We start from the raw sequence: 24,947 nt of genomic DNA on the forward strand, positions 1-24,947 counted from the left end.
TGGGACTTGTGGAGCTGCACATCGGATTGCTCTTCAGTGTTTGGACTCTCAGCAGTGAAATTTAAACCACACTGAACTGAACTAATCTGAACTTCAACTCTGAAAACTGGACTGACACTGTTTCAGTTTACTAGAACCTCTATGTTAAGCTGCTTTGACACAATCTACATTGTAAAAGTGCTATGCGAATAAAGATGAATTGATGTAAACTTGCTGCAGAGCTTTTTTAGTTGACTTAAACAGACAAGTGCAGTACTTGGGTTAAAAGTTGCTATATTTTTTCATATGGGAAAGATCACCAACACACAAAAACGAGCCTTCATTTAAACAAAAAAATCAGATCCATCTGTTGAGTTTAGGTTTGAGTGGACTGCTGTGAAGACTAATGTCTGGCGAGAGCAGTGTCAGGAGAGGAGTTGATTAGTATTGGCAAGAGGACTTTCCAGTCTGTTTGCTCAGCGTGTTCCTCCACATTTAATGGTTATTTACATGTTACACAAATAAATAAAGCGGGCCTTGTTGAATATTCAAAAGAACAATGGTAGGTCATGGCAGCATAAACAGAGAAGTAGCTGCCATGTAAGAGATTGAACACAGAGGAGCATCACAATCCTGAGAGCAGTCGAAGATAGTGTACACTGAACAAAATCATACTGTGAAACACCCATACACCTCTCGCATATACACACACACTCATACAGTATGGAGAAATTTAGTTCGTCCAATTCACCCTATAGCGCATGTCTTTGGACTGTGGGGAAACCGGAGCTCCCAGAGGAAACCCACACAAACAGGGAGAACATGCAAACATAGAAGTTAAATAATCAACTAATAACTGAGTATTTAATAACTAAATATAACTTGAATACACATGCTATACATGCACACATATTAATCACCATTGTCCACTAAGTTGGCAAGCATTAAATGCTTTTTAAAATCAACAGGAACATGATTATATGAAATTCCCTAGATAATATGATCATTTTAAGACACTACCTTTGATTGAATTTGATTAGATTTTTTTAGTACACATTATAACATAATAAAGGTTAATTAACCTTAACTAAAACCTTTTTTTTTAAAGTCAGAATGATCAGCCCTCCTCTGAAGTTTTGATTCTTTTCAAGATTTCCCAAATGAGGAATTTTTCACAGTATTTCCTATAATATTTGATCTTCTGGAGAAAGTCTTATTTGTTTTATTCGGCTAGAATAAAAGCAGTTTTACATTTTTCACAACCATTTTAAGGTCAATATTATTAGCCTCCTTAAGCAATATATTTTTCCTCGATCCTCAACAGAACAAACCCTCATTGTACAATAACTTGCCTAATTACCCTAGAGGCTGTATGGTCCGGTGCAGCCTTCGCGCAGTCGCATAGCCCTCACTGACGCGCAAATCTCAAAAAATTTAACTACACATTGCATTCATGTGTAGCACAAGCTCTGTAATTGGTCGGCTTGGTAGCTGTGCCTAATGTGGGCGGTGCTGAGAGACGCGAGCCCGATGGAGCGAGTGTTTACAAGTGTGGAGACCCGTGAAGGAGCTCCAGATGTTTTGTGTTTACTTTATTATTAAAGTTGTTGCACATCCGCTGGTCATCCGCCTCTGAACGAGTGAGTTTTAGCTACTTGTACATTAAGGTAGCGTTCAGAAAAAACAAAACATCCGCGAAGAAACTCGACATAGAAGAACATAATAACCTACTGCCAGCATAGTGTTTGAGGAGTGTTATTGCAGAGCAACACAAACAGCGCGCAGAAGTATAAATGCACGACTACGCGCAAGGCAGGCACCGTGGTACATGGCGATCACTTGACGCAGAAGTATAAACCAGCCTTAACTTGCCTAATTACCCCAGTTAAGCCTTTAAGTGAGGTTTAGTTATAAACTAATTTCGAGAGGATCACGTGCTTATGATTGCTAGCGGCTGGTTCCGCATTATCCAATTCTCAATGCACCAATCAGACGACTCCTAAGCTACTACAAATACCCGGGGTTACGTACCACCGCTATCTTCGTTTTGAAGAATCCCCCCATCCACCCCTACTCCTCCTTCTTCCCAGATGGGTGACACGGTGGCCCAGTGCTAGCACTGTTGCCTCACAGCAAGAATGTCTCTGGTTCTAGGCTTTTACCAAACCAGCAGACATTTCTGTGCGGAGTTTGCATTTTTCTCCCCGTGCTCACGTGGGTTTCCCCCGGGTTCCCCGGTTTCCTCCCACCGTCCAAAAAACATGCAACATAAGTTAATTGACTAATCCAAACCGGCACCATAGACATGCTCCTAGTAAATGGTTATCTCTTAAGAGCAATCACTGGCTGTTCATTGGTTATTACAGCGGGGGAGTTCTCGAGATCTACCTGAGCTCAAACTCCCCTCTCGCCTTGCAACGGGAGGGAGCCCCGGGCTCGAGGATCTTATGAGACAGCATGCCAAACAAGCTTATAATTAATCATCAGCTAAGTGTGAACTCTTGAAATGTCACTTTAAGCTGGAATACTAGTATCTTGAAAAGTATCTAGTCAAATATTATGTACTGTCATCAAGGCAAAAGAAATCAGTTATTAAAAATAAGTTTTTAAAGCTATTATGTTTAGAAATGTGTTGAAAAAAAGCTTCTCTCCATTAAACAGAAGTTAGGGGAAAAATTTACAAGAATTAAAATTCAAAAGGAGGGCTAATAATTCAGATTTAATACCACTGTAGAAGCCATTATGCTTTCGGCTGCGTAGAAGTGACTTGTTGACCGTTTGTGACACTAATGGGCTCCTGAGCTATTAGTTGTTTAAGGAAACACTCGTTTCCATCAGCATTAACCACTAATTAATCTCACTCTGCTTCAAACAAATAAAATAAAAATAATAAAACGTGATAAACCCCGCCGCTGAAGAGCCAATTGATCCTCTCCATTCACAGGTCTGAGTGCTGGCATTTATTTGGATGCGACTCTGTTTGCTAACCAAGATTGAACGCAGCTCCCCTGGGTAACAATTCATTGCGTGTCAAAATGTAAATGTGAGCGGTTTGTGAAAGGGGATGCCATCCTGCACAAATCCCATCCTATTAAGATAAAACTGTTACCTCGTGATGTAGCACAGGTGATGCTATCAGCCCTGAAAAGGTCACTTTGGAAAGTAGAAATCTAATATGTGATTTTTTTGGAGGCCATAAGCCCGCCGAGCGATTAGTATTCATGTGGAGGGAATTAATAGAAAACAGATAGATTAAACTCAATGAGCGCTGAGTTTTTCTGCCTTAGGATGCAGTATCTCCACTTCTCTCTTCTGGCCCGCAATTAATATTAATGGGCTCTGGACTGTTTATAAAAAGCCGCTGTCGAGAAGCTCTTGACACAACAGTTATGGTCAAAATAACATGCCCTGCTTTGTTATAGCTCAGTAATCGGACGTTTGAGTTCATTATTTCCACACTGATTTACTCTATATGTCAACATTGGAAGGTTGAAATAAGGGATATGTCATCTGGAGCTGTTTCATTGTAAATAAACAGTTAAATGGTCAGTAATATGTTTTATTATTATTATTTACCAAAGAAAAAATAAATAATATATATTAGCAGCAAATAAATTAGCAAACAGTTCAGCTTATTAAAATTAACAGCTATTATAAAGAAATAGAATCAAGTCATCAAATCTTATTAATCTTTTCTTCACTGTATAGCTGTCTGATTAAAGAGCGATGAATGAATCTCTAATTTATGTAAATTTTTCATTTGATTACATTAAATAACAGGTGTCACTTTAAAAATGCACACATCTAACGTTATAATGAAAGCTTTCGATTGCTTTCCTGACTTTTATGCTCATTTAGGACGAAATAAGTTGTGTTTAAAAAAAAAAAACACCAGGATCGACATCTTTAGATGTTATTATTATTAATTATGTGTAAATGTCTGTTCAAAAACCCACCCTAACCCAGACCTTCACTCCGCTTCAAATCTCGTGTACAGAATCTATTTGGGAAACAGCGTATATTTACCACTATGGAGCATGTCAGCTGACAGTCACGCACCGCTATATGACTGTTTTGAGGATTGCCATATAAAGGGGAGACGGCACCTGGTAATGAAAAGGAAAGAGAATCCCACCGTTTTATATTTATTTCAAAGTGTTTTCATGCCTAAACAAAGCGAAAGCACGGAACAGACTCACATTTAAGAGCAAGGGGCGGCCCCTGGTGGTTCAGCGTATGGGTTGCGTATAGCGAGGCTCTTTAATGTTTGTTGCAAATCCTTCAGAGAAAGACTGAAAATACGGGAGAAATACGGGAAAATACCTTTATGGAATGATAATGGGATAGAACTGAAAATATGGGAGAATCCCGGGAAAAACGGGAGGGTTGACAGGTATGATTAATCACTCTCATTGCAGTTTTAAAAAGGCACCATTGTGCTTTTTACACGGTTAACTTCTGTGTTTATAATGTAGCTGTTTGTGCAAAAATCAGATCTAAAAGCTTAGTAAATCAATCCAAAGGGACTTATGTCTCTATATGAGTAACACTGTATATACACCCACCGGCCACTTTATTAGGTACACATTACTAGTAACTGCCTCAATCTTTCATGGCATAGATTCAACAAGGTACTGGAAATATTCCTCAGAGAATTTGGTCCATATTGATATGATAGCATCACGCAGTTGCTGCAGATTTGTCGGCTGCACATCTATGATGCGAATCTCCCCTTCCACCACATCCCAAAAGTGCTCTATTGGATTGAGAACTGGTGACTATTGAGGCCATTTAAGTACAGTGGTTTGCGCTTTATGACATGGCACGGTATCCTGCTGGAAGTAGCCATCAGAAGATGGGCACACTGTGTCAAAAAGGGATGAACATGGTCAGCAACAATACTCCGGTAGGCTGTGGCGTTGACACGATGCTCAATTGGTACTAATGGGCTCAAAGTGTGCCAAGAAAATATCCCCCACACCATTACACCACCACCACCAGCCTAAACCGTTGATACAAGGCAGATTGGATCCATGCTTTCGTGTTGTTGGTACCAGGTCAGTGAGGAGGCAGTTACAGTAATCCACCCTGCTGCTGATAAAATCATGAACAAGTTTCTCCAAGTCCTCAGTAGAAACAAAGGGAACACTTTATTTTGATGGTCCATTTGAGTATTAGTAGACTGTCTGCTTAATATCTGTTGATACTGCTCCTTCAACAGACATTTAACTGACTATAAGAAACTTTGCAAGTACATGTCAACTTACACTAAGCCTAAACAAACAATCTACTTATAATCTAATAAGAATTTAGTTGCAACGTAACATAAATTCAACAAACGGACCATCAAATAAAGTGTGACCGAAATGAAGCATGTAATTCTTGCAATGTTTTTGAGATGATAGTATGCTGATTTAGTTAATCATGAATCATGAAAGTACTTTATCTTCTCTTTAGGTAAGCTAAAGTAAATTAATATTGAAGTATTTAAAAGTACAAATTTTTTAAAGTGAATTTTGAAAACACTACATGTGCACATTCAGTTTAAATAACCCAGTGGGCACCTTGATAACGTCAACATCAAATTTACATCTAACACTGATGTTTCTGATGTCAATGTTAGATGTCAGTTTGATGTCTTTTGACATTACATGCATCGTATGGATACAAAATCCAATTTAAATTTGTTATTTGGGGTGGCACAGCGGCTCAGTGGTTGGGACTGTTGCCTCACAGCAAGATGGTCACTGGTTCGAGTCCCGGCTGGGTCAGTTGACATTTCTGTGTGGAATTTGCATATTCTCCCTATGTTGGCGTGGGTTTCCTCAGGGTGCTCCGGTTTCCCCCACAGTCCAAACATATACTCTATAGGTGAATTGGGTAAACAAAACTGGCCGTAGTGCATGCATGTGATTGTGTATGGGTGTTTCCCAGTACTGGGTTGCGGCTGGAAGGGAACCGCTGGGTAAAACATCTGCCGGAATAGTTGGCGGTTCATGCCGCTGTGGTAACCCCTGATACATAAGGGACTAAGCTGAAGGAAAATTAATGAAGGATGTCAATTTGATGCTGTTTTCTACATCAAGGTGCCCAATAGGAAGCGCTCTTACTCGCATGAATACCCGTGCTGTAGGCTTCTGACCCTGTTTGTCTCTAATTTCTCTCAGTTATCTGCTTGCTGATATGAGGATGATCCAGGAATTGTTTGAATTGGCAGACTCTCCTCTCATTGAGCGCTGCAGGAGCTAAAGCACACCAGCTAAAGCGGCTCTCAGGGCCGAGCGGGCGCCACTGGCACATAAACATCCACCTCCCCGCACCATCTGTCTGCCCGTAACCTGCTGGAGACCCTCACATCACACACACACCTGTGCCTGCCACCTCCAATGGAGCTCAACACACTCACACTCTCACACACACACGCACACACACGCACACGCACACGCACACACACACATTCATTCTGCTCACATCCCGACTGACTCTTATGTACACTGTAAAAAAAAACCTGAGTTGTTTTTAACCCTAAAGCTGGGTCAAATATGAACAAACCCAACAGTTAAAAATATAGTTAAAACTGTAATTAAAAAAATATATAACCCAGTGGTGGGTTGATCCACATAGCATTCAAACAAGTTGTCCATTCTGCTCACTTCCAGACTGACTCTGTTATGTACACTCTAAGAAATCCCGAGTTGTTATAACCCAATGCTGGGTCAAATATAAACAAACATATAAAAAAATATAATTAAAAACGTCATTAAAAAACAAAACCCAGTGTTGGGTTGATCCATATTGCATAAAACACTATAAACAACTGATTCATTCTGCTCACACCCAGACTGACTCTGTTATGTACACTATAGAAAACCCTGATATGTTTTATCCCCAATGCTGGGTCAAATATGCAGAAACCCAACAGTTAATAATATATAATTAAAAATGAAATAAAAAAATAACCCAGTGGTGGGTTGATCCATATTGCATTTAAACAAGTGATCCATTCTTCTCGCTTCCAGCCTGATTCAATTATGTACACTGTAGAAAACCCTGAGTTGTTTAACCCCAATGCCGGGTCAAATATGAACAAACCCAACAGTTAAAAATATAATTAAAAATGTAATTAAAAAATAACCCAGTGCTGGGTGTATCCATATACGTTTAAACAAGTTATCCATTCTGCCTCCAGACTGATATGTACACTGTATAAAAAACCTGAGCTGTTTTAACCCAACGCTGAGTCAATATGCACAAACCTAAAAGATAAATCTATAATTAAAAATGTAATAAAAAACAAAAACAAACCCAGTGTTGGGTTGATCCATATTGCATTGAAACAAGTGATCCATTCTTCTCGCTTCCAGACTGATTCTGTGATGTACACTTTAAAAAAAATTAGTTGTTTTAACCCAATGCTGGGTCAAATATGCATAAACCTAAAGATAAAAAGTATAATCACACTTCCAATAATATCCAATAATCACACTTCCAATAATATCCAGGTATTTCAATATTCCAGACTGATTCTGTTATGTACACTCTAAAAAAAATCCTGAGTTGTTTTAACCCAATGCTGGGTCAAATATGCATAAACCTAAAAGATAAAAGTATAATCACACTTCAATAATATCCAGGGAAGCACAGCATCTTTCATGACTCATGATGACTTCAGGATCTGTTTGTATTTGCTGCTGGGTTAGTGGGCAGGGCCGCAGGTTTACCTGGTTTGCGCATGCAACAATTGGGCGGGGCTTATGTTTCGAAGCCACATCACGCCAAAATGGCTAAAGACTCGTTTTGAAGACGATTCATCTAACCACTATGAGTCGACTCTTTTTTTTAGATGAATCAATAGTTTTAAAAAACTGTCCACTTTTAGATTTAAGCCTTAGCTGGATATTTCACTTCACTCAGAGCTGTGTTACACTACATGGAAGGTCATTTTCAAAAACCCACAATGAAATAAAATTAACTTTATGGTCAGTGGGTTTGTAGGAGCCTTTTTATAAAATATATTCATGCGATGACCATGGCGGCGTAGAAGAAGGTCAAACAAACTTTTGACAGTGATGGACTTTAGAATGTGTTTCTGTTTATTTTGATGTTTACTTTTTTTGACCCAATGGACAATACATGGATTGGAATATTCTACTTTATTTTCAAAGGTGTGGACATTTTATTTTATTATCAATCTATTCAAGGAACAAAAGAGTCAGAACTGTAGGAATGAAAATTATCATATGCATTGGTTTTATATGACAAAACATGTCTTTCACCAAAGAAGGTCCGTACTGACTCCAAGGCAAGATAATGATAGATCAGGGCCTGGTGCGAGGACTTGGGGGTTTTACGATGTGGTCACATGTTGATCGGTCAGTTTAAATGTCTCAGCATTTGGGCTTTAGTCACATGGTCAAGAAAGATACAAAATAGGTGGTAAAACGCTGCTCTGGGTCTTTTCCTGGTCTGCTTTCCTCCTCTGCTCCTCTCCTCCTCTGTAGTCTATCTTCTCTGACTCTACTGCAATCAGGCTAACTTCTTGGCCTGCTCTCTTTGTCTCTCTCTCCCTCCCCCCTGTGTCTCTCCTTCTACCTCTGATAACTTTAATTTTACATTTAAACTGGCTACAATTTATATCATATGTTTAATCATTTCATATTTGATCATTTTATACAGTTATTTTGTATTAATTCAACCATAATTAAGTAACCATAGCAAGTTATTGTCATTAAATCATCTCATTATCAAGTATTTGTGAATTACTTTTGATTTAAACATCAACACTTAATTGCTCCATATTACATTACAATACAATCACATAATATCAACGCTCTCCCACATTTATAGCTATTAATACTGCCCTTATTCCGTTTTTGGTATAAGATTGCAGAAGAATGGTTTGACTAGAATGTACAGTTTTTTTACCATCAATACTGATATCTTTTTAGTCATTCGGCAGAACTACAGTTCGAACCGCTGTGGTTTAAAACCCATTCCTCTTCCCTCCCTGGAGTTGTGATGTCTGTGCACGGTCGGGGGGTTCCATTTACCTGCATTTCGTTGCCTTGAACTTGTACATGTGTGATGACAATAAATTGAATCTAATCTAATCTAAAAAAATTCCTACGGAACCAACGATCTAATTATACACACCTACAGTGTTTACCTCACTTTTTTAAATAGTAAAAAATAGCTGCATTTTAAATGGCTTTGTACAGTGTACCAAAAATTCTTGGAATTCTTACTGTAATCAGTCAACGGGGGAAGTATGGTCATAAATATTAGCTAATTGTATTACCCCATCAACCTGCAGTGTCTTGCCTTAAACTAAATGAGCAAAAATAAAAACACAGTGCTAGTTTATGGTGCACAAGAGCATCTCTGTGAGGTTTGTAAGCAGGCAGATCCACAGACCTCCCACCATTCAGCTAACAGTATGTAGCAGTTGGCATTTAGTGAAGTGGGCACAGAGCCACATTTAGTCTTTCATCAGGAAACACACTTCCTTTTCTTCCGCTGTGAAGGTTTTTGTGACGTAAAGAGGACAGAGCGAGGGCCTCTGGGCATTTTCTCCAGCAGAGCAACTGGAGGATGAGTTTCAGTCCAGAGAGAGAACAGAGCAATTAAAGGAGCGGCGGCCTGAACACTCCTTTCTCAAGCCCCTGTTGGACAAAGTTCATTTCTTCTGCTTTTTTTTTTTTCTTCATGTGCAGATGGAGCTGGACTCCAGGGTTTAAGCCCGTTTGACAGCAGTACGTCATTCCCGATCACTTTCAGCCATCTGTCTACCTGCTCAAAGTGTATATGTAGACACAGCAAATAGACTTTAAAAGAAAGTCTCTATGTGTTCATGCAGGTATATAGTTTTAATTCACTCATCTTTATTCTATTCTATATCTTTACTTGCAGTGTAGATTGTGTCAATGCAACTTAACATAGAAGTTCTAGTAAACTGAAACTAGGTCAGTCCAGTTTTCAGAGTTGAAGAATCCATCAATGCGCAGCTTCCACAGTCGCAAGGAACAAACTTTACCAATTGACCAAAGTGAAGGAAAATACCTCCAGAGAAAACCAGGCTCAGTTGGGCACAACCATTTTTCCTCTGGCCAAACTTCTTATGCAGAGCTTCAAGTGAGTAGGTCATTGGTGGGTGTTCAGGCTGGCCCACAGGATCAGTGCAAAGTCTCGTCTGTCACAGGGTCTTTCGGGAATCAGTCTCATACTCTCCACTCCTCCATGACCACAACACATCTGCTCAGGATACGGCCTGGTCCAGGATTATGGAGACTTCCCAGAAGTCCTCTATGGTTGCATCATGTCTTCGCATGTATTGTCCTTGAGGTTCTTGATGGTTGGCATCACTCTTCACAGGTTTTGGATCTTGGAGTTTTAATAAACTCATTTCTAATAATTAATTTCTTTGCCTTTGTCATGATGACAGTGTATCATATTTTACTAGTTAATTTAGAACAATACTAGTATCAGATTAAAGTGACATTTAAAGGGCTTAGTTTAATTAGGTTGAATAGGCAAGTTAGGTTGATTAGACAGTGGTTTGTTCTGTAGCCAATATCAATCAATCAATCAATCAATCAATCAATCAATCAATCAATCAATCAATCAATCAATCAATCAATCAATCAATCAATCAATCAATCAATCAATCAATCAATCAATCAATCAATCACCCAACCAACCAACCCAATCAATCCATCAATCAATCAATCAATTAAAGAGGCTAATAATATTGACCACACCAGTTATATATAAAAATATAATAAGAAATACTGTGGAAAAATCCACTTTATTTAATAATAATTTGCTCTTGAATTGTTTCCAACTGGATTGGACTTGGAAGGGCATCCGCTGCATGAAAGATATGCTGGAATAGTTGGCGGTTCATTCTGTTGTGGCAACCTGTGATAAATCAGAGACTAAGCCAAAGGAAAGTAAATGAATGGTCTTCAACTGTACACACAAATGAAATAAAAAACATGAGTACCATATTAAATTTGGATTTTGGAGATGCAGACTATTTACGAGAAACATTAATAACTTGTTAAAGTCAGCTTGCCTTATTATCCCTATTATTATAATCCGAATTATTCTAACTTTCCTAATTACCCTAATTAAGCCTTTAAATGTCACTTTAAGCTGAATACTAGAATCTTGGAAAATAACTAGTAAAATAAAGCACTGTCATCATGGCAAAGACAAAATTAATTGCTTATTAGAAATTAGTTATTAAACTATGTTTTAGAAAGGTTTGGAAAAACCATAACTTCAGCTGTACACAACAGATCCTTGTGGCAAAGTCAGTGTATTTTTTCAAGTGATTTTGACTTTTAGTAGTGAACTTTTGTTATATATTATTGAGATTACATAGCAGAAATCAATAAGGCAGTAATCTGAACCAATTTGCTGCAGAAAGATTTTGGATTTTTTTGTGTGCTTACATTTGCACGGTTTTGCAACTTTTAATAAATGAGGCTTCAGATTCAAACTTACTGTAGGTCCCTGTGAGACAAAAGCGCATCCACACCCCCTCAGAACTCATTTCCATTAATATCCAAAACTACACTGTAAAAACTTCCCATAAATTAGCAGTTTTCCTGTTGTAAATAATGCTACAAAAACCTTATAATGAACATTTCTGCTATTTTACACACTTATTTCTCTATATATTACTTCTTATACATTATATTATTTCTAACTACTAAAATGTCATTAAGGCAATGTCTCAAACTCATTCCTGGAGGGCCACGGCTCTGCTGTTTAGCTCCAACCACCTCCAACTCAAACCTGCTTAAGAGTTTCTAGTATTCTTGATTAGAAACACCTTGATTAGTTGGATCAGCTGTGTTTGATTAGGGTTGGAGCAAAAATGTGACAGAGCTGCAGCCCTCCGGGGATCGAGTGTTTGAGACCTATGCTTTAAGGAAAGTCATTTCACTCTGCGGACCAGCTATGAAATGCGTTTTGGGCATTAACGCTCAGGCATTCTGTCTGAATAGGGGAAACATCAAATTCTCCAAAACTGTTTGCCAAGGTTACGATTACATTTCATATTTGGAGCCACCAATAAAATTATGCAACAGTTGTCACAGAAGTTTAGTTTCTAAAAGTTTGAATCAAACGAATATCTGCATTTTTTTTCAGGTTGCCCAAGCTAATGCGCATGCACACTCGAAATGAACGAGATCACGGCACCAACCCTCATTTTATGGCCGTTCTACACATGATCATCCTCTAGATAATCTTTCGTCAGATCGCGCTGCTCTTGGAAGATCCACAACTTGGTCTTGATGGTGAATCCAACAGAAATGACAGCGACTCTTTGTTCACAAGTTTGAGAGCGTTTGAGTAGTTCCAGTCATGTGATGTGCGTTTGACAGGATGGACTGCACCTTGTATTCGGTTGATACAGATTACAAAAGCAAAAAACTTTTGTTTTCAAGTGTAGTTGGTACATTTAAATACACAGGTTTCAGGCTTTATGTGGATTATTTCTTATGTCTGTGAAGCAAGTATTCGCTGAGATACCAATGTGTTTGTTGACCACAAAACCTGTGGTAAAGCACTGGTCTGAGCTTCTCCCCTGGAGAAGCGCCAGTCTACAGCGATCGCTGATTGGCTCCCATACTAGTAGGCGGGGCTTCATTCACCAGAGCCTGTCTCATCCTTCAAGTTCCTGGGGACCCACATCTCAAAGGACCTTTCCTGGACCACCAAACACCTCCAGCCTGGTCAAGAAGGCTCACCAGCGCCTATTCTTCTTGGGCAACTTAAGAAGAACCAGCTTTCATCAGCCGTCAGCCGTGAACTTCTACCGCTGCACAATAGAAAGCATCCTGACCAACTGCGTCACGGTCTGGCATGGAAGCTGCTCTGTTGCTGAGCGTAAGGCACTGCAGCGGGTGGTGAAAACACAGGGACTACACTGCCAGCCATAGAGGATATCCAAAAGAAACACTGTCTGCGCCGAGCACGCAGTATTCTTAAGGACTCCTCTCACCCTGCTCACAGACTGTTTTCTCTCCTGCCTTCCGGCAGGCGCTTCAGGCTCCCCCGGACAAAAACCAGCAGACTGAGGAACAGCTTTTTCCCCAGAGCTGTCTTCCTTTTGAAATCTGCCCCTCACTGACTCTTTGCCCCCCCAATACACCCCCACACTCCTCTAACTTTATACTCCTGACAATCACTGCACTATTTAACATTTGCACATTTAAAGTTTGCACATATTCATTGCACTGATTCATTTACTTGAACTGACATACCCACTGCACATGGAGATTTAATTATGTTTATCTATCTGCACACTTCTGCTATAATAGTATCCTGTACATATATTCTTTTATTGTAAATCTGTTCATAGCTAATACAACTGTATATAATGTTGATAGTACATCCATCTGTAAATATTTACCATATTTTTCTATAACTGCACTTTATAACTTATACCTGTATCCTGCACTTGCTGATATTGCACTGCTGGTTAGACCTAAACTGCATTTCGTTGCCTTGTACTTGTACATGTGTAATGACAATAAAGTTGAATCTAATCATCTAATCTAACCATATTGACCGTTACACTTTTCCCTATTCAAAACTATATGAGTGAATGTCTTGTGTATTCTATACTCTTTGATACGAGTCACTTTGTTAAACTTTAGAGTTGAATTTTCAGCATCAAAAGTCAACAGAGCAGAGATCCAGTTTCCGTAATTTAACTCCGAAACGTAAATAAATGTAAAAACACCTAAATGTGGAAACTTAATTAACAGATAGTTTACACTGTGATGTGTTTTCATGCGCAGTAAACGCAGTGTTTCCTTACTACTTTAAACGTCAATTTCGCTGTCCTAATTTTCAAACCCTAACACTAAAAGAGGCCATAATTAGGCAGCATTAGTCATAACGATAACTGATCTCATTTGAATGTAGATGATGCAGCATTGTGTCCACGCTGAGCCTCGTAAACAACAAAAAGCCTGTCGCCAGAAAATTAAACGTTTCAGGACCAGCGGCAGACGACTCGTCATCCATTGTGGAGATCCATATTCAGCTTTGTGCGGCAAATCATTTTTTAACCCAACAACAAAGATATCAATTTGGGGCAGTGGAATGATTTGGCGCTTTTAAATATCATCTGACGGCGAGTATATAATAACTGTGGTGTGGGTTTATTTACCAAGCGCTTGAATTGATCTCCAACAACTCGCTGAACTTTTGAACTTGTGAAAAGAGGACGACCCTGACAGCTCAAAGGCAGTAAAGCTTTAACACGAAAAAAAAAAAGCGAATGCAAGAGGCTATTAGACTGAAAGACATGGTGAAGATAAGACTGTACCCAATATGCTAGCTTAAGAACTATCTCGGAGGAGCCGAACAATTTGGCAGCTGTCACTTGTCAGTATTGGCTGAGCCGCACACACACATTTCAGAAGTTTAACTTTAGGAAAGAAATAACTCTGGCGGTAACCTTTCGGGGCTGTAATCGTGAACTGTTGTGATACTTTTTCCAACACTCAAGATGGAGTAAAAATAAGTGGAGGGAGAAAGAAGCAGACAGGGCCTAGCGTCTGTGTCCTTTTAGCTGCTCGCTGCTTGTATATGATATATTTCCAGACTACAGCTTTTCACAATTTGATAACAGCTCCCATTTTGAATCCAAAAGGATTTTTTGGGGGTGCTTGTCAGATAAAGGGCGCAGTTGTCATCCAACTTGGCGCCTGATGCCAACAATGTCTCATTTCCCCTCCCTCTCGGATTCAGTCACCGCTTCCCTAAATCTGTCATTGGGCTGCTGGAAAAGAGTTTCTCTGCTCTACCTTTTCATTTGAACAGCTTTTCATTGGAAAACACAATAAAACAGTTATACATGTTAGGCTTTGCACAGTTTTGTAATTGGTAATATTATCTTCTAAATCAGTCCTCCTGGATTTAGTTATGATTCACCAAATGATTCCAATGATTCTTAAGATCAAAATGGAAAACCTTGTGGATTTTCACAGCAAAACACAAGTATTGAAGCAAATAATGCCATACGTTTTTAGAAAAATGTCATCAAAATCAGCCATTTAAATACCAAGGCTTGATATGTGTGTATATATGTATATAATACACACACACACACACACACACACGTACATATATACAGTGATATATATTACAGTATATCTAAATATATATATATATAATATAATACATACATATATACTACATATAGACTACATAATATGCATGTATAATAATTTTTTGCTCAGAGAGCGATGTACTCCATAATGTCAGCTCACACGTCATTAAAACAACAATCAAAATATGAGCGCTGACAATAAAAATCATCGCTTGTACTTAAAAACGCCAACTGGACTGCAAAAGGTATGCAGTCCCCGGCGTCACTGAACACGGTGACTCTTTTGCTGATTAAAACTTTGCACTTAATTGCAATCATGTGCAAATTATGGCCTACTTTTATTATATCATCCTATAGAGCCTCAGGGCAAATATCAGTTTGAGATTAGGAGTCGGAAAGCTGAGGTTGCAGAGCGCCTGGGTTGTGAAGCTTGAGCAACATTAGTCGAGCTGCTTCTGGGCCTAGATTTTCTTTGACAAACAGCCCGAGGCAATGGAAACGTATGCTGAGAAATGTAAAGAGCACTGAATGTCACCGCTAATTAGTAGTTCTCTGTACTGGTTGGCTGTCATGACCATTTATCTCCTTAAAGAAGATGTTCACACCCCCAATAAAGAAAAACAGCCTGGTCTCATTGTAGGTAATTGCATGTAACATATCAGTAGGGCTGCACGATACTGGAAATATATGCAATATTGTTTGTTTGGAGCATTACAATAACGATATTTCTTACGATATCACCAATTCCCTAGAAAAATGCTGTTTTTTATTAGATGATTTTTAACTGATTTATTTATTAATATTAAAATATACACAGATAAAAGATATAATTCAATGGAATTCAGACTAGTTTCGAGATACAAACATATAAGGCCCTATTTCAGTCACAGCAACAATTAAAATACTATTTCTGTTTTATTTTATTTTATTTATTATTATTTTATTTAAGACTTCAACATATGTGACTAGACTGACTTCAAAATAAACCTACACTGTGAAAATATTTTGTATTCGTAAGAATTAATTTGTAAGTCTGTCATAAGCACTTCATTTACGTTTGAGGTGTCGCTAATACATCAGGCAGCTTAAATACTGTTTATACGTCAAGCATCTATTGAAATGTAAGTACGTGTACATTTGTGAGATGCACACTTGATGCAGATAACATAGGAGATCTCATTGTCAACTCAAAACTGTTTATTTGCTCATCTTTATGTTGAATAAAGCCTTCTTGAGTTTCTTCTGTGTATAGAGATTTCCTGAAAAAACGTTTCAGTTTGTCCACAATATGAAAGTACAATGTCCGGTGTTATTCAGAATCCCACTGGCAATCATGTGAGCAAAAACACACTTCAAAACAATCCTTTTTATTCTATGGGAAGAAAATAGACACTACTTTCTTTGTGAAAATGAATAAAAGTTGCGACTCTTTTCTACTGCAGACTGAAGCAAATAACAGAGGAACCGGGAGGATCCACAAGTAGGAGTTTCTAACCCCAATCAATAGTCTCATTCTGTCAAAAGATTGATCATTAATAACCTATGACACCTATCCATTGATAATAGACCAGTGAATGGAGAGTTCAATAATGAAACCAAGACTGTGTCCACAGAAGACTCTATTGATCGATATGCTCAGCTAAACAGACTCAAACTTTCTTATCTCGCCAACATGTTTCTGTGTAGCACATATACTTTTTATTTCAGAGATTATTGTTTGTGTCAGACATAAGGGCTTTATTTAATTCACATTTCACTTATATAAAATCACAGGTTATTATGTCAAGGAAAAATGCACATTGATCAGTTCATTTAGCAATGTGTCTCTATGTGCTCATACGTTTTAAATCACATAAAATAATCAGACTGAAAAACATTCTTTAAGTGTCTTTTTAGATTTCGCTCATATTTGGGTATTTTTCAATGCAATATCCTAAATGCTCAATAGAATTCAATATACTGGATGGTGGATTGAAATATAAATACTAATCTAATTAATCCATGGTTTAGTATTGTACCATGTAAACCCAGGAATTCTGTAAATAGAGGGTTTTGTTGGATTCATTTAAAAATGATGCACATTTCAAGATCAAGATTAAGTAATTTATTTAATATAATTAAATAAAATATAACTAAATAAAAAAATTCAAGCTGAACTGGACTGAAGTTAGGGTTTATTCGATTATCAATAGATAATTTAGTTATTTTAATCAATTAAAATAGCATGGCTTATTGCTAATAGCTCTGGTTATTTTGGCTATAAAAATAAAGATGTGGCTCCAAAAACATGAGGTTATTGACATGTAAAAAATCTAATCAAAGCAAATCAACAAAGCATCAATCAACCAAGCAAATCTTTAAAGCAACCAAACCAACCTACCAAATAAATGAACCAACCAACCTATCAACTCAATCAACCAAATGACCGACCACCCAGACAACCAACCAACCCCAACCTAATTAATATTAAATCAATTAAATTAACTAAACAAGCGATCAACCAAACCAACCAACCTACCTCTCAAATCAAATCAAACCAACCAAATCAACCAAACAAGCAAACCAACCTATCAAATCAAACCAACTAACCAAACAAACCGACTGACCTATCAAATCAAACAAACCGACCGACCGACCACCAACCAATCCAAACGAAATTCATTTTAATTAATAAAATAATTAAATTAACCACCTAAGCATGCAAAATAAATCAACCAACCAAATCAATCAAATCAAATCAAATCAACCACTCAAATCAACCAACCACCTTCTGAATTAAATTAACCAACCAACCATCCAAATCAACCCACCAACCAACCAACCAACCAACCTACCTATCAAATCAAACCAAACCAAAAACCAATCAACCAATTAATCAATCAAATCAATCAAATCAATCAAATCAATCAAATCAATCAAATCAAATCAACCAACCAACCAATCAAATTAAACAACTAACCAACCAACCAACCATCTGAACTAAATTAACCAACCAACTAACCTTCCAAATTAAATTAACCAACCAACCATCCAAATCAATAAACCAACCTACCTATCAAATCAAATCAAACCAACAAAATCAACCAAACAAGCAAATCATAACCAAATCAAATCAAAATCACAACCAACCTATCAAATCAAACCACTAACCAAACAAACTGACTGACCTGTCAAATCAAACAAACCGACTGACCGACCAACCAACCAACCCAAATGAAATTCATTTTAATTAAATTAACCACCTAAGCATGCAAAATAAATCAAATGAAATAAATGAAATCAAATGAAATCAAATCAAATCAATCACTCAAATCAACCAATCAACCAACCAACCAATTAAATTAAACAGCCAACCAACCATCTGAATTAAATTAACCAACCAACCATCCAAATCAACCAACCAACCAACCAACCAACCAACCAATCAAATCAAATCAAACCAAACCAACCAAACCAACCAAACCAACCAACCCATAACCAACCAACCAACCAACCAACCAACCAAATCAACCAATTAAATCAATCAAATCAATCAATCATAACAACCAACCAACCAATCAAATTAAACAACTAACCAACCAACCAACCAACCATCTGAACTAAATTAACCAACCAACTAACCTTCCAAATTAAATTAACCAACCAACCATCCAAATCAATCAACCAACCTACCTATCAAATCAAACCAACCAACCAACTAACCAATCAAATCAATCAATCAACCAACCAAAGCATCCAATCAAATCCAATTAAATCAAAATCAATCAATCAACCAACCAATCAAATTAAACAACCAACCAACCAACCTTCCAAATTAAATTAACCAACCAACAACCAACCAAAATCATTTCATGTCAAGCTCCATATTTTTAGTATTTCACATATGGAAGTCCTAAAGGCCATAAATATCAAATATTAAAAATACAAAGCATAATGTAGTTGAAAGGTTCCAATGAAATGTCATTAAAGAGTGAAAGCGTCCTGTCAATCCAATGGTCAACTCAGAATTTTCATCTGATACTGTGCTGACCTACATACAGTGTGAAGGTGGAGCACCTGTAAAAGCGCAGGCCTTTCTCCAGCTCCAAGACTTCATGTGATTGATTTGGGAAAATGATAAGTTGTCTCATACCAAAAGCAAAAAAAAAAAAAAGCCTCAGCTTGGGATGAGAGATTTCTTCTCCAGCCTCTCTGACAAGACTGAAATATGGTTTGTACTGGTTAACCAAAAGGAACACATACATTTTCTACATTAGAAGAATTCCCATTATTTCTCCCTCAGCCATGAAAATCAATTCTGAAATGATTGCGTTCAGGGAGAGGGAAGAAAAAAAAAAAAAGTTGTGTGCCTTTGGCTGGTCAATGGATAGAAGCAGCTTGAGTGTGTTTTTTCTTTCTTTTTGTGCTTCATTTTTTTACAACACCATTGAGAGCGTTCGGTGAGAAAACGACTCGTGCTTGTCTATTTTTTCCACTCCGAGTAAGTCTCTTTCGCAGGCTCCCTGGATGATCTTGTTTTCTGCCGTTTGCTGAAATATGCTGCGCCGCCTGCCTGACTGTTATATTTGCATTTTAGTGCTCTGATAATTACACAGGTATGTGGAATATTAATTGCATTTCCAGGATTAAGTTAAGCTCTCCGGTCGTCTCTCATGAATGATTCTAGCCATTAAGATGTTTCATATAATACACAGTTCAGCGATTTGGGCCTCAATATTAGGGATGTTCATCAAGGGAAGAGTTTCTGTTACATTGGAGCTGCTTTTTAAGCAAGTCACTGGTTCTTAATGTAATTTAATAGAAAATGTATTAAATATTACATGTGGTATATAATCCGCTCTTCCAATAAAACAGAAATATACAGTTACATAGTAAAAATGTAGGAAATACAGGGTTACACACAATTTACTCATGTTGTCCCAACATAAATCGATTAAGTTAACTTAACAAATAAGTGGATTGAACTTAAAACAATTAAGTTGTCCCCTCAAAAATCTGAAGAATTGTGTTTTTTCAGCTCATTTTAAATAAGTAGTTTGAACAAGCAACAAAAACCTTTTTTTGAGTGAATATTTCTTACATTTTCAGTCGCATTTCTATGTTGTGGAAACCTTTTTCCACCACAGTAATTAAATTAATCAACACATGCATGGACAGTAATTGTGACCTTTATATCTTACAAAAAAAAAACGTTTTCATCAATTTGTTTTCATGGCAATGACCTCATGTTTTTTGGGAGCCACATTTTTATTTTTGTAGCCAAAATAACCAAAGATATTAGCAATAAGTAATTTTATTTCAATGATTTATTTTTTGTAGCTTTTTTAATTAACTTTTTTAATTTTGTTTTGTAGTGAAATGTATTTTTAATAACAATAACAATAAAAAAAACAGTTTTAGATTATTTATTATTTTATATAAGAGTTTTTATAGAGTTTCACATATTAAAAAAATGTAAAATTTATTAATTATAAAATTATATTTTGATTATAGAAAAAATAAATAAATAAAAATAAAAAAATAAAAAAAAAATTATATATATATGGTTGCCAGAATTTCACCATTAAAAATACAGTACAAGCCATAAAAGAAATGTATACATTTTATGGTAAACTGCTGTATTTCTTTAATTGACATTGTACTTTTTTTACAAAGACAAAAACATAACCAAAAACCATGAGAAAGTCTGGTTCTCGAATCTGATTGGTTGATAGCCGTGCGATATTCTGCAATATCCAACACAATCTCACGGCAACTCGTAATTTTTTGATTTAGTGGCTAATTCGTATGAATTCGTACGATCTAATTCGTACAATTTAGTACGATTTGCTCAGTCACCAATGACAGTTGAGTTTAGGGGTGGGGTTAGGTGCCACGCCTCCTTTTTAAAATCGTACAATTTCATACGACTGAACTCGTGAGATCAGGCTGCAATATCAGCACTCGTACAGCCTCTTTACCCTTTTGTATTACTCCACCCACATTGAGTGACTGCAGATCAATAAACTCACTACAGTTTGACAAATATGCAGCTGTTGGACAACATAATGTACATTTGAGGCTTTTTTGGGCGAAAATGTAGTTGATTAGAGCAAAGACGGTTGATGTTTTGCCATAAGATGGCAACAGAGACGGCATAATAGGCCCTTAGAGGAGAAAAACTCAGCGTAATCGCACTCAGTGAGCTAACGCACGCCTCCAGTGCCGATATACAGCCATAGTTTGATAGTGCTCATAAATGTACCGTAGATTTTGAGAAAAAAAATACATTTAAGCATTTCACAAATTTGTACGAATTTTAAAGTTTTTCATCGTAAAAATCATGGCCATTTTTTACAGTATTACAAGTTGCCACAACTAACCCAAGTCTCTCCAACAACACAAACTGGCAGTATATTTGGGCGCAGTTCATAAGATAAGAGGAAAACAGGCCCGTCCACATATGCTGAGCCTCAGATTAATGCTTTACTGCACCAAGTCCGTTTGCATCCATATCTCTCATGTACCTCTGCCTGTGATGTATGTGCACATGCTTTGCACTTGTGTGTGTGTGTGGGGGGGGGGGAATAATAAATAATATAAATATAATATATACATATATATATTTATATAACAGTTCTGTCTGGTTCTCGAATCTGATTGGTTGATAGCCGTGCGATATTCTGCAATATCCAACACAATCTCACGGCAATTCGTAACTTTTTGATTTAGTGGCTAATTCATATAATTCGTATGAATTCGTACAATCTAATTCGTACAATTTAGTACGATTGCTCATCCACCAATGACGGTTGAGTTTAGGGGTGGGGTTAGGTGCCACGCCTCCTTTTTAAATATACTTTTTAAAATTATATATATATACAGTATATATAATTTTTTAAATAGTTTTCAGTAAATCTGAAAACAATTAGCTATTATTTATCTTTTATTTGACTTCATTTTTAAATTGTACTTTATTCTGCACCCAAGACTTTCACATATATGACTAGACTGCTTTTAAAATAAACCTACACTGTAAAAAAATAAAAAATCTGTAAAATTGACAGTAAAAAGGGTAGCTGTGGTTGCCAGAATTTTGCCATTAAAATACATTAGAAACCATAAAACAAACTTCTATGGTAAGCTACTGTATTCCATTAAGTTATAGTTTCAATACAACAACATTTAAAAGTTAAAAAATCTAAACATTGCACCTTTTTTACACAGACAGAAACACAAACAAAAACATGTGGCGATGAGAAAGCTCAATGAACTGAATACGGTAATTCACCGTATAGACCATTTCAGTGAGGCCCATAGACATTTCCTGCTTGTTATTAAACTACTTCATAACTGTAACAATAGGCAATTCAATCATAACTTAATGTTAAAACAGCCATCATAACATTATTTATTAATATATGTGGCTCTTTTCTGGATTCTCCGAAGCTATAGAAATGAAAAATTTAAAACAGGAAACACGTTGGGACCATTGTTTCTGTTTACATCCCTCAAAATAGTCTTTATATTACGAAAAATTACTGTTAAGCTGTTTACATATTTGTTCTGTAACATTTTTAACAGTATTTTACATTTTGTCTCTTCATCAACACACACGTTTATGACAAATGTGCTTCAGAAACCCACACACAGCCATTACCAATAGACCTGCACAAATATGACACATTTCCACATAAAAAAGGCAGTAGATTTGCCGCAGTTCATAAGATAAGAGAAAAACAGGCCTGTCCACATATATGACGAGCCTCAGATTTATGCTTTACCACACCAAGTCCGTTTGCATTCATATCTCTCACGTATTTCCACCTGTGATGTATGTGCCCGCGCTTTGCACGTGTGTGTGTGTGTGTGTGTGTGTGTGTGTGTGTGAGGAAATTAAAACGCCGGCTCTACATCTGTTTGAGTGCTTTAGCACCATAGCTCACAGATATATTCATCTGTTAAAGTGGCACCGAGTGACATCCACAAGGAGCCATTGCGTCCTACAGGGAAGCGTGAATACAAATGAGAAGCTGCCAGAGAAGAGAGAGAGAGAGAGATAGAGCGAGAGACCCCCTGTTCTTCAGTGGGACCGCCACCTAAAAATACCTCCTCTTAGATCGATTGGCACATTTCCTTAAATTACCCACAATCACTTGGAGAGAGGTGATTTGCAAATTTGAGGATCCTAAATTTAGACGGCACACTACGGAGCCAGATCAGTCTCAAAAATAATACATCTGCAAAATATAAAACTCATACACACACAGCACAACTCACATTTACAAAATCCAATTCACAAATTCAAAATATAATTACAAATATGCAAATGCAATTCGTAAATTCAAAACATAATTCATAAATATGCAAATCCAATTCGTAAATTCAAAACATAATTCATAAATATGCAAATCCAATTCGTAAATTCAAAACATAATTCATAAATATGCAAATCCAATTCGTAAATTAAAAACATAATTCATAAATATGCAAATCCAATTCGTAAACTCAAAACATAACTCATAAATATGCAAATCCAATTCGTAAACTCAAAACATAACTCATAAATATGAAAATCCAATTCGTAAACTCAAAACATAACTCATAAATATAAATCCAATTCGTAAACTCAAAACATAATTCATAAATATGCAAATCCAATTCATAAATTCAAAACATAATTCAATATGAAAATCCAATTCGTAAACTCAAAACATAATTCATAAATATGCAAATCCAATTCATAAATTCAAAACATAATTCATAAATATGCAAATCCAATTCGTAAACTCAAAACATAACTCATAAATATGCAAATCCAATTCGTAAATTCAAAACATAACTCATAATTCGTAAATTCAAAACATAACTCATAAATATGCAAATCCAATTCATAAATTCAAAACATAATTCAAATATGCAAATCCAATTCGTAAACTCAAAACATAACTCATAAATATGCAAATCCAATTCGTAAATTCAAAACATAACTCATAATTTGTAAATTCAAAACATAACTCATAAATATGCAAATCCAATTCATAAATTCAAAACATAACTCATAAATATGCAAATCCAATTCATAAATTCAAAACATAACTCATAAGCATGCCAATCAAATTCGGAAATTAAAAAAATAGTTCATAAATATGCTATTTCAATTCGTAAATTCAGAACAGAATTTGTGATTTCACAAGTAAAAATCATAAATATTTCCCCAAATGAATTGGATGTGTACATTTACAAATTGTGTTTTGCACATTTATGAATTGTGTTTTGAATATTTATGAATTGTTTAGAATTTACTCATTGAATTTGCATATTTATGAATTGCTTTGAATATACAAATTTATTAATTGTGTTGTGTATTTATGAATTGTGTTTTAAATTTACGAATTGTATTTTGTGTATTCATGAATAGTTTTGAATTTATAAATTGCGTTTTGAATTTACAAATTTTATTTTGTGTATTCATAAATAGTTTTGAATTTATGAATTGTGTTTTAAATTTACGAACTGTGTTGTGCATTTATGAATTGCGTTTTGAATTTGCTAATTGGATTTCTGTATTTACGAATTGCGTTTTTGAATTCACAAATTGTGTTTTGAATTTATGAATTGTGTTTTGCACATTTATGAATTGTGTTGTGTATTTATGAGTTTGTTTTGAATTTACAAATGGTGTTTTGAATATTTATGAATTGTTTTGAATTTACGAATTGAATTTGCATATTTATGAATTGCTTTGAATACAAATTTATTAATTGTGTTGTGTATTTATGAATTGTGTTTTGAAATTACAAATTGCGTTTTGTGTATTTATGAATTGCGTTTTGAATTTACGAATTGTATT

Source organism: Danio aesculapii, chromosome 7 (genome assembly GCF_903798145.1).
Source record: "Danio aesculapii chromosome 7, fDanAes4.1, whole genome shotgun sequence".
Classification (NCBI taxonomy): domain Eukaryota; kingdom Metazoa; phylum Chordata; class Actinopteri; order Cypriniformes; family Danionidae; genus Danio; species Danio aesculapii.